The sequence below is a fragment of the Pinus tabuliformis genome, chromosome 4_2, assembly GCF_031772625.1.
Source record: "Pinus tabuliformis cultivar Carrire ecotype Pingquan chromosome 4_2, CPIR1, whole genome shotgun sequence".
NCBI classification, from domain to species: domain Eukaryota; kingdom Viridiplantae; phylum Streptophyta; class Pinopsida; order Pinales; family Pinaceae; genus Pinus; species Pinus tabuliformis.
This window is the reverse complement of record NC_142304.1, coordinates 741,806,283-741,818,740: the sequence shown is the minus strand read 5'-3', so window position 1 is coordinate 741,818,740 and position 12,458 is coordinate 741,806,283. Positions and strand designations below refer to the sequence as shown.

Below are 12,458 nucleotides of genomic sequence, written 5' to 3'. Positions count from 1 at the left end.
GTGTATTTTTTTTTAAATGATTAATGAAGTTATAAATGTATATATGAAAGTTATATTTCGTAGTCAGATGTATAATAATTTTAAAGAAGTTTTATAGCAATTTCTTAAAATTATTATGGATCATTTGGTATTGAGAAAACAAATAAATACGGATTAAAAGTTTATTATATGTTTGAAAATAATTATAAATCAACAATTTTTTGATATCTAATAAGAAAAATTAGTATTATTAATAACCTATATATATGTGAAGTTTGGGGATGCAATATATTTATATGATCATGGAGAAAGATAGAGAAGATCCAAAAGACTTTTACAATTTATAATAGCAAAACTATAAGTAATATAGGCCATCTTATTATTCGGATAGAACTTTCACCAGGTTAGAAAACTCTATCCAAAACAATCTTCATTTCAAGCGGGGATGGAATAAGGATACCGGCTAAACCAATAGGGAATAAAGGCACAAATCTCTCTACATATAATTTATTGCTTCTAAATTTACGGAAAAGTTATGGCGGGATAAACAAGGAGAGGAAAAAATAAACTTAAGGATATTATAAGGAAGTGATTAATCCTAAACCATAATATTAAAAATGTCTTTATTTTGACTTAATTTAAAGAAAAATGATTCACATTGCTAAATTAATGACAAATTATCATAAAATCCATAATGAAATTGGGCATTGGACAATTCTATAATATAAGCACATAAATAAACTTCTACAGAAATGTAAGTAATCTCTTACCTTCTTATGTTCCAAGCATTATTCTCATCATTGTTTCCATCATCATCATGTGTTCTTCTTCATTGTTGTCATAGTCATTATCATTATTAGTATCATTGTTATCATCGTCATTATTATTTCACAAATAGATTTCTTTGTAACATTTCTTTTTATTTAGTACGATATTGTTACAATAACATTAAATTTTTAAATAAAAATTATATATATATATATATATATATAATTAGCCACATATTTAATGTGAATTGCAGAGAATAGCTTTACTGCATCTGCAAAATTGGGTTTTTATCTTTTTGGAGTCACGATTGCCGTTACACCAAAACCCGTAGGTGTTAGTAAAGACACATTGCTAGATTTAAGCACATGCCATGAAACACATGGGGAGCCAGTGTGTTTTGAACTCTAGACCTTTGTGTGTTATGTATGCTCTGATACCGCTTGTCGGAGTCATATCGTTGTTACATTAAAACCCACAGGTGTTAGTAAACAGATACATCGGTAGATTTAAGCACATGCCACGAAACACACGGGGAGCGTTGACCTTGAGCGTTGACCTTCTACACCACCATTAACAGAGAGCCCTCTGTGTGTTATGTATGCTCTGATACCACTTGTTGGAGTCACATTGCCGTTACATCAAAACCCCCAGGTGTTAGTAAACAAACACATCTCTAGATTTAAGCACATGCCACTAAACACACGGGGAGCATTGACCTTATACACCACCATAAACGGGGAGCCAATAGATCTGACATATACGATGGTAGTGTCAGCAAGGAGATCTAACACCCCTCCTCCAGTGCAATTGTCACTGGAAAATAAAAGGAGATGAAGGCCTCCTTCTTCACAAAACTTACCAATCACAATGGCTTCAGAAAGCCTTCATCCAACCACCCAAGACAGGGAGGGGGAGGAAAAGGCGTTGAACATCAACCAAGCAACACCGCGGTAGGGACCTGTGGGAAGACCCGGGCTCAGCAATCGGCCGCCAACACGTGCAAACCAAAAACTAAGAAATTGCAACACTAGAAATCGAAGACCCTGAAATAGCTGCTTACAGGGTGTATATGCAAGAGCATGCCCTCATTTGCAACTTTATGAGCTTTTGTCAGGCAGAGAAGGCTCTCAACTGGTGGATACAACAAAAATTGCACCTGGCAAAAGAAGGCATCAAGCTGTAGCTAGGATCTAAACTGAGGCTATTCATTCGTGCAATAATACTCTAAACTGAGAGCATTCATTTGTGCAATTATAATAGTAAAGAAATTAAAAATATGAAAGCCATGCACGGCACATAAATTAAAAAAAAAATCAAAATGTTAAAACCAGATAAAACATGTGAGTAATTTTTTTTAATAAAACGTTATATTCTATTCGCAAAAATTATTCTAAACCAAATTGCCTTTTTGTCAGTCCCCACATTGTAAATTACTATAGTAGAAAATATACAAACATGCCACACGGTTGGAGTCCATTCATTCGTGCAATAATCCTCTAAACTGAGGCAATTGAGGCCATTGATTCGTGCAATAATACTCTAAACTGAGGGCATTCATGCGTGCAATACAAGGAAATTAAAAATAGAAAAGCCATCCAGTGCACATAGATTCAAAAAAAATTCGAAATGTTAAAACCACATAAGACGTGTGAATTTTCTTTGAATAAAACGCTATGTTCTACTCGCTAAAACAATCTTTGGAAAAAAAATATTCTAAACCAAATTGCATTTTTGCCAATCCCCCATTCTAAATTTAAAAAATGTTTTAAACCAAATTGCATTTTTATCAGTCGGCACCTTCTAAATTACTATAGTAAAAACTATATAGCATGCCACACAGTTGGAGCCCATTCTCCACTAATTCTCGACTACAATAAAACCAAACACCATGGCACAAAAATATATATACTGTTTTTGCACCAATTCCCTACAATCATTCAAAGGCCCACTGATTTTCACACCTGACCTCCTCCTCTTCAGGAGTAAAATCATTCTTTATGTTGAAAGTTTTACGTATTTCTTCTGGCGTTTCCCTTTTATCATGTCGGCAACACTCTGACATGTAAGATCTAGCAGATTTTTTATGTTTAGGTAATTAGCAGCCTGCAAAAACCCGAAAAGCTTAATAATCCAAAATTTCCGTAAAATATACAAATGTATCTATAGCCTGGATAGGCATATACATGTGCACAACATTACTAAACAAAGCGACGGAACAATTACATGGAATGAGACTACAGGGAAACAAAGATAATTGAAGGATCTCAGAATACATGGGAAACAATCATCGACATAAGATTTCTAGCTTTTAAAAAAGAACAGAAATTAAAAAAAACAAAAAATTGATGGAACATTGATTGATTGGAGAAGCCATCGATAACTGTCCTCAGAGGTTCCAAACCATTTGGTTGGGGCAATTCAGGTTCCAAATAAGAAAAACGTTAGTTTGGTTCAAAGAATACCAAACGATCAAATTCCTAATTAAATAACGGTTTCTGACAGAATATCGGGATTAGGTAGGGGAAGGTGGCGTCATCGACCTTAGCGAATTATTGATCCTAAGTCTTGATTTCGTCCTCGGAAATGGCTGATTTCTCATGTGCGGGCTTCTGAACCTCCACATGGTGCTTGCAGTATTCGATGACCTTCGAGAGTATCTTACTAGAAACGTTTGGCAGCGGAATAGCATTGGCGGTGCCAGTCGAGATTCAAATGCCACAGCCTCAGTGAAATCAAACAATTCATCATCTGAGCGTTTCAAAGTCACCTTGCTTTCCGTGGCCATGGTTCCTCAGCAGGGTTGGAATTTGACGGGTATTTTGAACGTATTTTACTTTTAAAATTTTTAAATGAACTTTTTTTTGGGTTAAAATAAGATAATTGCTCTTGCATCAAGAGTTAGTTAAACCTAGAGAGTTAGTTAAAGTTAATTGAGTGATTGTATGATTGAGTGTTGAGTGAAGTCAAGTGATAAATGACTTTGAGTGTGTGATTGCATGTCAAGATATTTAAGACAGTTAGCTAGTCAAAAAGATTTAAATACCCTTCACCGGTTTAATTGTAATCATCATATTTTGTGTGATCAATAAAAGAATAACAGCCCATGTTTTGTATGAATTCATGCTTTGTCTTTTCTGTGTTTCTAACAAATTGGTATCAAGCGAGGTTACAAAGAGATACATAAAACAGATTTCCAATAATGTGTTTGAGAAGAGTAAAAAAGTCCACAGCCAATAATGTGTGTGAGAAGAGTAATGGGATTTGGCAAGAATCTCATCTCTCTTGGTGCTCCACCCTCCAAGTGATTTATTTATTTAATAACATATTTTCTTTTCATATTACATATCACACTTAGCTTTCCTCAGATTAGGTTTAAAATGGTTGAACCCACAAGAGAGGGTATCACACCTAGCTTTAACTCAACTTAAGTTTACAATTATTTAACACAGAAGAGAGGGGTGTTACAATTTAATAATATTTAATTCAAATGTAAATGTTTGATTGTATAAAAATAAATTATAAAACTATTTTTTTTTAATTTCAAAAAATTTTAATATATTTTTTGTATTTAACAAAATTACTTTTTTATTATTTATAAATTAGGAGAGAATATAAAAGATACAACGTAGTGATAATGATAGTGATAATAATAATAATTTTACTTTGCAAAATCCATATAAAAAATTAAGATCAATAAATTTATTTATATTCTTATCCAAAGAGGAAAATTTATCTTTGATCCTACATCTTAAGTTGTATATCCATTTACATCTAATTTATAAAAAAAAAATCTCTATTATAAAATTAAAATTATACTTTGTTTATTTTATTGTTGCTATCGCCTTTAAATCTCACCATACCAATTTTTCTTTTAAAAACACTTATAAATGTTGTTATCCTCTTAGTGTAATTGAAACTACAGTCTCCTTTTCCATACCATGATCCCTTACTCCAAACATTTCCTTTAGCAGACAAGTCTTAAATCTCTTAGTATAGATCCACATACATTAACGTATCCATTTAATTTTTATAGTGGTTGACAAACATGGTTATTGGTTGTTAGTAATAAAAATAATAGAGAAAATAAAAAATTACAACATAAACAAATCTATTAATATCTTTGACCAAATTTGTCCAAGCTCACCAAGTAAGCGTCGCTCATCATTTCTAAAGCCCTTACATGGAATATTCCATGTCTTTTCTTATTACATGCAATCCACTAACACAAAAGTATGAGGTACCAAAAATCATCGGTTGAAATTCCACTCTTGAATTTAAAAACAAATAAAAGTTAACCAGAACTATGTATAGAAGAAAGAACTATGTAGATATAATTTACTTTTGCTTTAATGAAAGCAAGTTTTCTTTTCTACCATTAAAAAAAATCAAATGAAATTTAACCTAATATTTATTTCATTATTTCATTATACAACAATAAACATTATAATTAACTATTTTAAAAAATTTAAAATGTTGTATAGATAATATAATTTATACAATTTCAATATGAAAAATGCTGTCTTGAAAATCAACTGCAATTGAAGCAACTACCACAACTTCCAGTCTAGTAAGAAAATGAAGAACCATTCCAAATATTGCATTCATTTTCCAAAATGCTATAAGTCAAGGTTTAAAAGCCATGAATAAACTTTCCATCCAAAAAGTTTTGTGATTCATTTATCCTGCCATGTCCTCATATATTATCCATGGCATGCTAGAACTTGTTCCAGCAAAGATGGAGAAGACTTACATGGTCATTTCCTTTGCATTTTTCAAATAAACTTCAAAGAAAACTCAACAAATTTCTTTTCATATAAGTTTAGTAAATAGAAGTGAGAAAAGAGAGAAAACAAACACATCATCAAATCAAAGACAAAAAAGACTAGACCTGCACAATTGCAATACGAAAAATGTGGCTTCAAAGATCAAATTCAATAGAAGCATCTCTGATAACTCTTATTCTAGTAAGAAAACAAAGAACCATTCCCAAGATTGCATTTGTTTTCCCACATGCTACATGTCAAGGTTGAAGACCCATGAATAAACCTCATCTAGAAACATTTACAATGCATCCTGTTGAGAAAACGAAGATAATTTTTGCTACAAAGATAACATTACTTTATAGACCCGTTGGGTGTTCTTTAGCAGATTAACAGGCATTTAGAATACTTATCTGGTTTTTCTTTATGTAGCTTACATCCAAGTTTTCGGTTTTTTATTACAAGGACATATGTGAGGCCAATCCTATTAAAAGAAAAAGCATGCCTAAGCAATCATACATTTATGACACTTCACAAATCTGATTTTTCTTTATGTAGCTTACATCCAGGTTTCCAGTTTGTTATTACAAGGACATATGTCAGGCCAATCTTATTAAAAGAAAAGACATGCCTAAGCAATCATCCATTGAGGACATTTCACAATAATGATAGGTATTTTGAAACAAGTATCCAAATTCATTGAGCTAGGCAAGAAACTACTGTAAGCCAATTCACTGAGTTCAAATTTAACTCATCTAAGTCTTGTTTAATGTACAAGTATGTGCCATAATTTTCTCTTTGTCACTACACCCCTGATCATAATGGCGCTAATCAATGCAATCAAATAGGCTAGAGCATATGTGATTTACATAAAGTAAAACAATTAAAAGTTAACAACCACTTGCCATCAAATCATAAACATCCCATCAGGGAAATATGTTGAAGTATATGTCAGTCATAAAAAATTGAAAAGTATGAATTGCTTTACAATCAACAACCATAAAACCGTGAGAAAAACACAACAACACTTTCTCCTTCACACATGCATACATTCCACCGAGAATACAATAAATGACCAAACAGAGAGAACCTAACATTGTGGATACCCGTGATTGTAATTCATGAGACCCCCCTCTTTAACTAGGATCCAAAATTCTACTTACACCATTTGGGAACATATCGTGTTATGAAACCAGCTCAAGAAAAGATAGAAAAGATAGATCAACGCCTTAGAATTCAGCCTCTTCAAGGGGGAAACCTCCTTTACATTACATAAATGAACAATTCTTCGATGATTCAAATGAAAAAACCTCCTTTCTATATATAGGAGTCTAAGGAGTCACAATATAATCCAGCCGACCTAACAATAATAATATAAAGCCACAAAAATAACAATAGAGGGATTCTATGGGGCACATAAATAACAATATGGAGGTAATAGGGGCACAACAATATAAATAAGGGGTATAACTACAATAGTAATGGGGTAATCACTAGTATTATAGGGACCCAACATGCCCCTCTCCTTCAAAAAAGTGTTGTCCTCAACGCTTGAGTAGTTCTGGATACTTCTGCATAAAATTCTCATCCTCCCATGTGGAATCTTCAGCGGATAAGTTCTTCCACTTGATAAGATACTCTGAAATTGATCGATTTCGTAGCTGTCGAGTTGTTTCTGTGACTACTTTCGGTTCCAATATAATTTTTCCTTCCTCTTCAAGTTCTGGCAATATTGTTTGAATTGGGAGCTTGTCGTCTATAACCTTCTTTAAACATGAAACATGGAAAACTGGGTGCAATCGAGAAGCTGCAGGAAGCTCCAATTTGTATGCCATAGTACCAATCTTTTGCAACACCTTGTACAGACCATAATACTTTGGTGATAATTTATTATCCTTCTTAGCTTGCTTTAGGGACATTTGCTTATATGGTTGTAGCCGTAGGAATACCCAATCACCTACATCAAAACTTCTTTCACTGCGATGTTGATCTGCCTGTTGTTTCATTCTATTTTGTGCCAACACGAGGTTATCCTTTAAGAGTTGGAGGACTTGTTGTTGATGTTCGATGTGATGTTCCACTGCCTGAACCTTAGAATTTTCTCTTAAATATGATGTGATGGATGGTGGTTGATACCCATAAAGTGCCATAAATGGGGTCATTTTTGTTGCTGTATGGAAGGAAGTGTTATACCACCATTCAGCCAGAGGCAACCATTTGACCCATTGTGTCTGTTTATCAGATACAAAGCAACGAAGATATCCTTCCAAACATTTGTTTACTATCTCAGTTTTCCCATCAGATTGAGGATGATAAGATGAGCTATGAGCTAACTGAGTACCAAGACAAGAAAATAATTTTGTCCAAAAATTTCCAGTGAAAATGGGATCTCTGTCACTTACAATAATCTTTGGGTTTCCATGTAGCTTTTGAACTGTTTCCATAAATGCAGTAGAAACTGTACTGGCTTTAAATGGATGTGATAATGCACAAAAGTGTGCATACTTGGTAAGTCTGTCAACTACCACCATGATGACACTCTTTCCCTCAGACTTGGGTAAACCTGTGATAAAATCCATTGAAACCTCCTCCCAACGTTGGCTTGGAATGGATAAAGGTTGTAATAGACCCGGTGTCTTAATTGTTTCAACTTTATTTTGTTGGCAAACCAAACATTCCGCCACAAACTTTTGAATATCTGATTTAAGGCCATCCAAAAAAAATTCCTTCTTAACCCTGTGGTAAGTTTTAAAAAATCCTGAGTGCCCTCCTAAGGGAGAAGTGTGCAATTCCATAAGAATCTTTTGTTTTAGCTGGGAATTCTTACAGAGGTATAAGCGATCTTTGTACCATAACGAATCATTTTGTCAGCTAAATGTATCAGAAGTACTGGAATCTTGTTGTAGCTTTCGAATAAGTGCCCACACTTCTTCGTCATTCTTCCATTCCTCCCTTGCTTCGTTTATCCAATCTGGTTGGATAATAGAAATGGCACACAACAATGCTTCCACATCCTCATCCTTTCTTGAGAGTGCATCTGCCACCACATTTTGCTTCCCTTTTTTGTAGATGATTTCAAAGTCATAACCCAACATCTTTGTGACCCACTTTTGTTGCTCTTCAGAGGATAATCTTTGTTCTAAAAAGTATTTAAGGCTATCATGATCCGTTTTTACCTTGAAGTGTCTTCCCATTAGGTAGGGTCGCCATTTCTTAAGTGCATGGAGTATTGCCAACATTTCCTTCTCATAAATAGCTTTGCTTAAAAACTTTCCCTTGATTGGACGACTTTCATCTTGCATTAGAACAGCACCAATTCCATTTCCTGAAGCATCACATTCCACAATAAAGGTTTTTGTGAAGTCCGGTGTAGCTAAGACCGGTGCTTGGCACATTGCCTCTTTAAGATGTTCAAAGGCCTTTGTTGCTTCCGGAGTCCATGAAAATGAATCTTTCTTCAATAATGTTGTTAGAGGTGCTGCTATTCTCCCATAATTCTTAACAAACTTGCGATAATACCCTGTCAACCCAAGAAATCCTCGCAGATGCTTTATGGATGTGGGGATTTTCCATTCCTTAATGGCTTTAATTTTGCTAGGGTCTACCTTAACTCCTTCATGAGATACAATATGACCCAAATATTCCACCTCCTGGACTCCAAAGAAACATTTGGATCTTTTTGCATATAATTGTTTCTCCTCCAATAGTTGTAGCACCCTGTCAACATGTTCAACATGATCCTTCCAAGACTTGCTGTAGATTAGTATATCATCAAAAAATACTAACACAAATTTTCTAAGGAATGGTTTGAAAATTGAATTCATCAAACCTTGAAATGTTGAAGGTGCATTGGTAAGGCCAAAAGGCATGACCAAAAATTCATAATGACCCTCATGAGTTCTAAATGCCGTTTTCGGAATGTCTTCAATCTTCATTCTGATTTGATGATATCCTGAACGAAGATCCAACTTGGTGAAGTAAATTGATCCATGCAATTCATCCAGTAATTCATCAATGACAGGAATGGGGAACTTATCTTTAATAGTGAGCTTGTTGAGCTCCCTATAATCCGGACACATGCGCCATGATCCATCCTTCTTGTGCACCAATACTACTGGAGCTGAGAAAGAACTTTGACTCGGTTGAATTATACCAGCCTCTAGCATTTCTGCAACCATACGTTCAATTTCACTTTTTGGACATAGGGATATCTGTACGGCCTGATGTTTGGAGGAACACTTCCTGGAATCAGATGAATAGCATGATCATGATCACGCATAGGTGGGAGACCTTTGGGAGTCTCAAATACCTTGGAATGATTGTCCAGGACTTTTTGGAGATCTGGAGAAATAGATGATTCCAATGTGGAAACATCTAGCGAACATAATTGTGCAATTACACCTCTTTGCTCCTTTTTTAGAAGCTTTGTCATGCCATTAGAGCTGATTATCTTTCCTGGTTTCCCTGCAATACCCCTTAATTCAACTTCCTTTCCTTCCATAGAAAATTTGATGAAAAGTTCTTGAAAATTAAAAGCTATTGTACCCAAGGATTGTAGCCATTGGACTCCTAGTACAACATCAGCACCTCCCATTGGAATGGAAAGCATTGGGCTAGTCAATACATATTCTCCCATGGATAGCTTGATATTATGGCACTTTCCAGAGCAATTTATTGTTCCTCCATTTGCAATCATCACTTGACACTCTGGTGCTGGATATAGGAAGCAATTCAATTCTTTTGCTACCCTACAATGAATAAAATTGTGGGTGCTTCCTGAATCAATCAACACTATTACCTTTTTCTTCTTGATTTGTCCTTCTATCTTGATGGTTTGAGGAGTGGTAATTCCCGCCAATGCATTACAAGATATGGTCGGATTTATTTGTTCTTCATCTAGGCTTTGTTCCTGGAGTATATCCTCTTCTTTTGACCTTTCTTGCTCCTTTTCTTCTTCCTCTTCACAATCTATGTAGAATAATTTCTTCTCAGCACACTTATGACCTTTTGTGTATTTGCTATCACAACTGTAACAAAGCCCTTTTGCTCTTTTTTCTTCCAATTTTTGTGGTGTCAACCTTGTAGGTTGTGGAAGACTAGGGGCAACAACACTTCCATCTTTATAGTTGTGAGTGGTATGCTTCCTAGTTGCCATAATTTTGCTTTCCATTTTTCTTGCTAACCTGAATGCCTTCTCTAATGAATCAGGTTCCCAAAGGCGAACATCATGTTGGATATTATCCTTTAAAGACCCTATGAACACATCAATCCTATGCTCCTCTGGAATATCTTTTACCCTTATGTTCAATTTTTGGAACTCCTCAATGTGCTCCATTATTGAACCCTTTTGTTTGAGACTTATCAATTGGCTAAAAAAAGTGTTGCTTTTTGTATCCTCATAATGTGCTATCAATTCTTCCGTAAAAATTGCCCAAGTGATAAATTGTTTACGAGAACAAAGCCATTGATACCATACAAACTGATTTGGTTCCAAATATACAGTTGCCATACGTACCTTTTGTGTTTTTGCACATTATTGAGATCGAAGAATTGCTCCATCTGTAATATCCATGTGGCGGGATCCTTGCCATCAAACTTCCTCATATCGATTTTTGGAATATGGTGATTCTTCGATCCAACATTAGCGTCTATGGAATCATGATTAACATTTCTTTTGTTCTCATCATGAGTTTCCTTTACTACCTTTTCACCATTAGTAAGTATTTCTTGTAGAAAATTTGTCAAATCTATCTTCAAATCTGTCATGCCTGTCTTCAAATTTATGTTCAAATATATCTTCAAATTATCCATCTTAGCTTCCATGCCATTCATCTTAGCTTCCACGCCATTTATCTTAGCTTCTGTTAACTTTTGTGACCGTGACATTTTTTGCACTTGTTTTTGTAATTTTGATATATCATGTGGCATTTCTTCCTCTTCTTCATGAGACATGCTAGATCTCTCAGGTTCCTTACTAGGTGTTTGCATTTTCTTTCCTCGAGGCATCAGTTACTGATAATAATTATCTACTATGCCCTTTGAATTCCTTCAAAATAAATTTTCAAACCAAGCTTAAGCAAAAATTTAAAAAAATCTACACATCTTTTTTCACTTTGTAGGAGCTCGATATTGCCTCTGATGTATCTCTATACTTTCCAATCTTCTAGTTTTGAATTTGTGATCTGTAGTAGCGCCTTGTGTCCTCTTTCCAATGCCACCAGTCTGATCCAAATTGGATTCTCCAAGAAAGAGTTATGCACAATCTCCCAAGATCACCTGATTATAGACCTGTCCAAGAGAGCAAACTTGTATGAAGTGCCACGTGTACAATTTTCGATATTTGGTTTTAAAAAGGATATACAAGAAACTAAAGTCAGTCATCCTTCTATATCTTCTTACGAAATTTCAATTTGATACCCAGAGAGAAAGTTATGACGATTTTCCCCAGGTCACCTGTTTTGAATTTAATTCAGGAGTCTGCAAAAAGACCAACTTCCTCAGATCATATCTCCGTAAATATCGCGTCAAAATCTCTGAAATTTGGACCCAAGGTTCAACACGATTTCTTCTCAAATGGGTTTTTGTTGCGACTTCGGAAACTTCACAGAAAACAAGTTATAGCGAAAATTCCATGATGACCTGTTTGGAGCAGTGAAACCCTAGAATCCAAAGCTTTGATACCAAATGTTATGAAACCAGCTCAAGAAAAGATAGAAAAGATAGATCAACGCCTTAGAATTCAGCCTCTTCGAGGGGGAAACCTCCTTTACATTACATAAATGAACAATTATTCGATGATTCAAATGACAAAACCTTCTTTCTATATATAGGAGTCTAAGGAGTCAAAGGAGTCACAATATAATCCAGCCAACCTAACAATAATAATATATAGCCACAAAAATAACAATCGATGGATTCTATGGGGCACAAAAATAACAATATGGGGGTAAT

General features: G+C 34.7%; 1 pseudogene; it reads right to left on the bottom strand.

Moving 5' to 3' along the window:
• Positions 1–2,603: 2,603 nt before the first annotated feature.
• On the bottom strand, positions 2,604–3,532 carry LOC149171735 (SKP1-like protein 1B; annotated as a pseudogene).
• Positions 3,533–12,458: the final 8,926 nt, after the last annotated feature.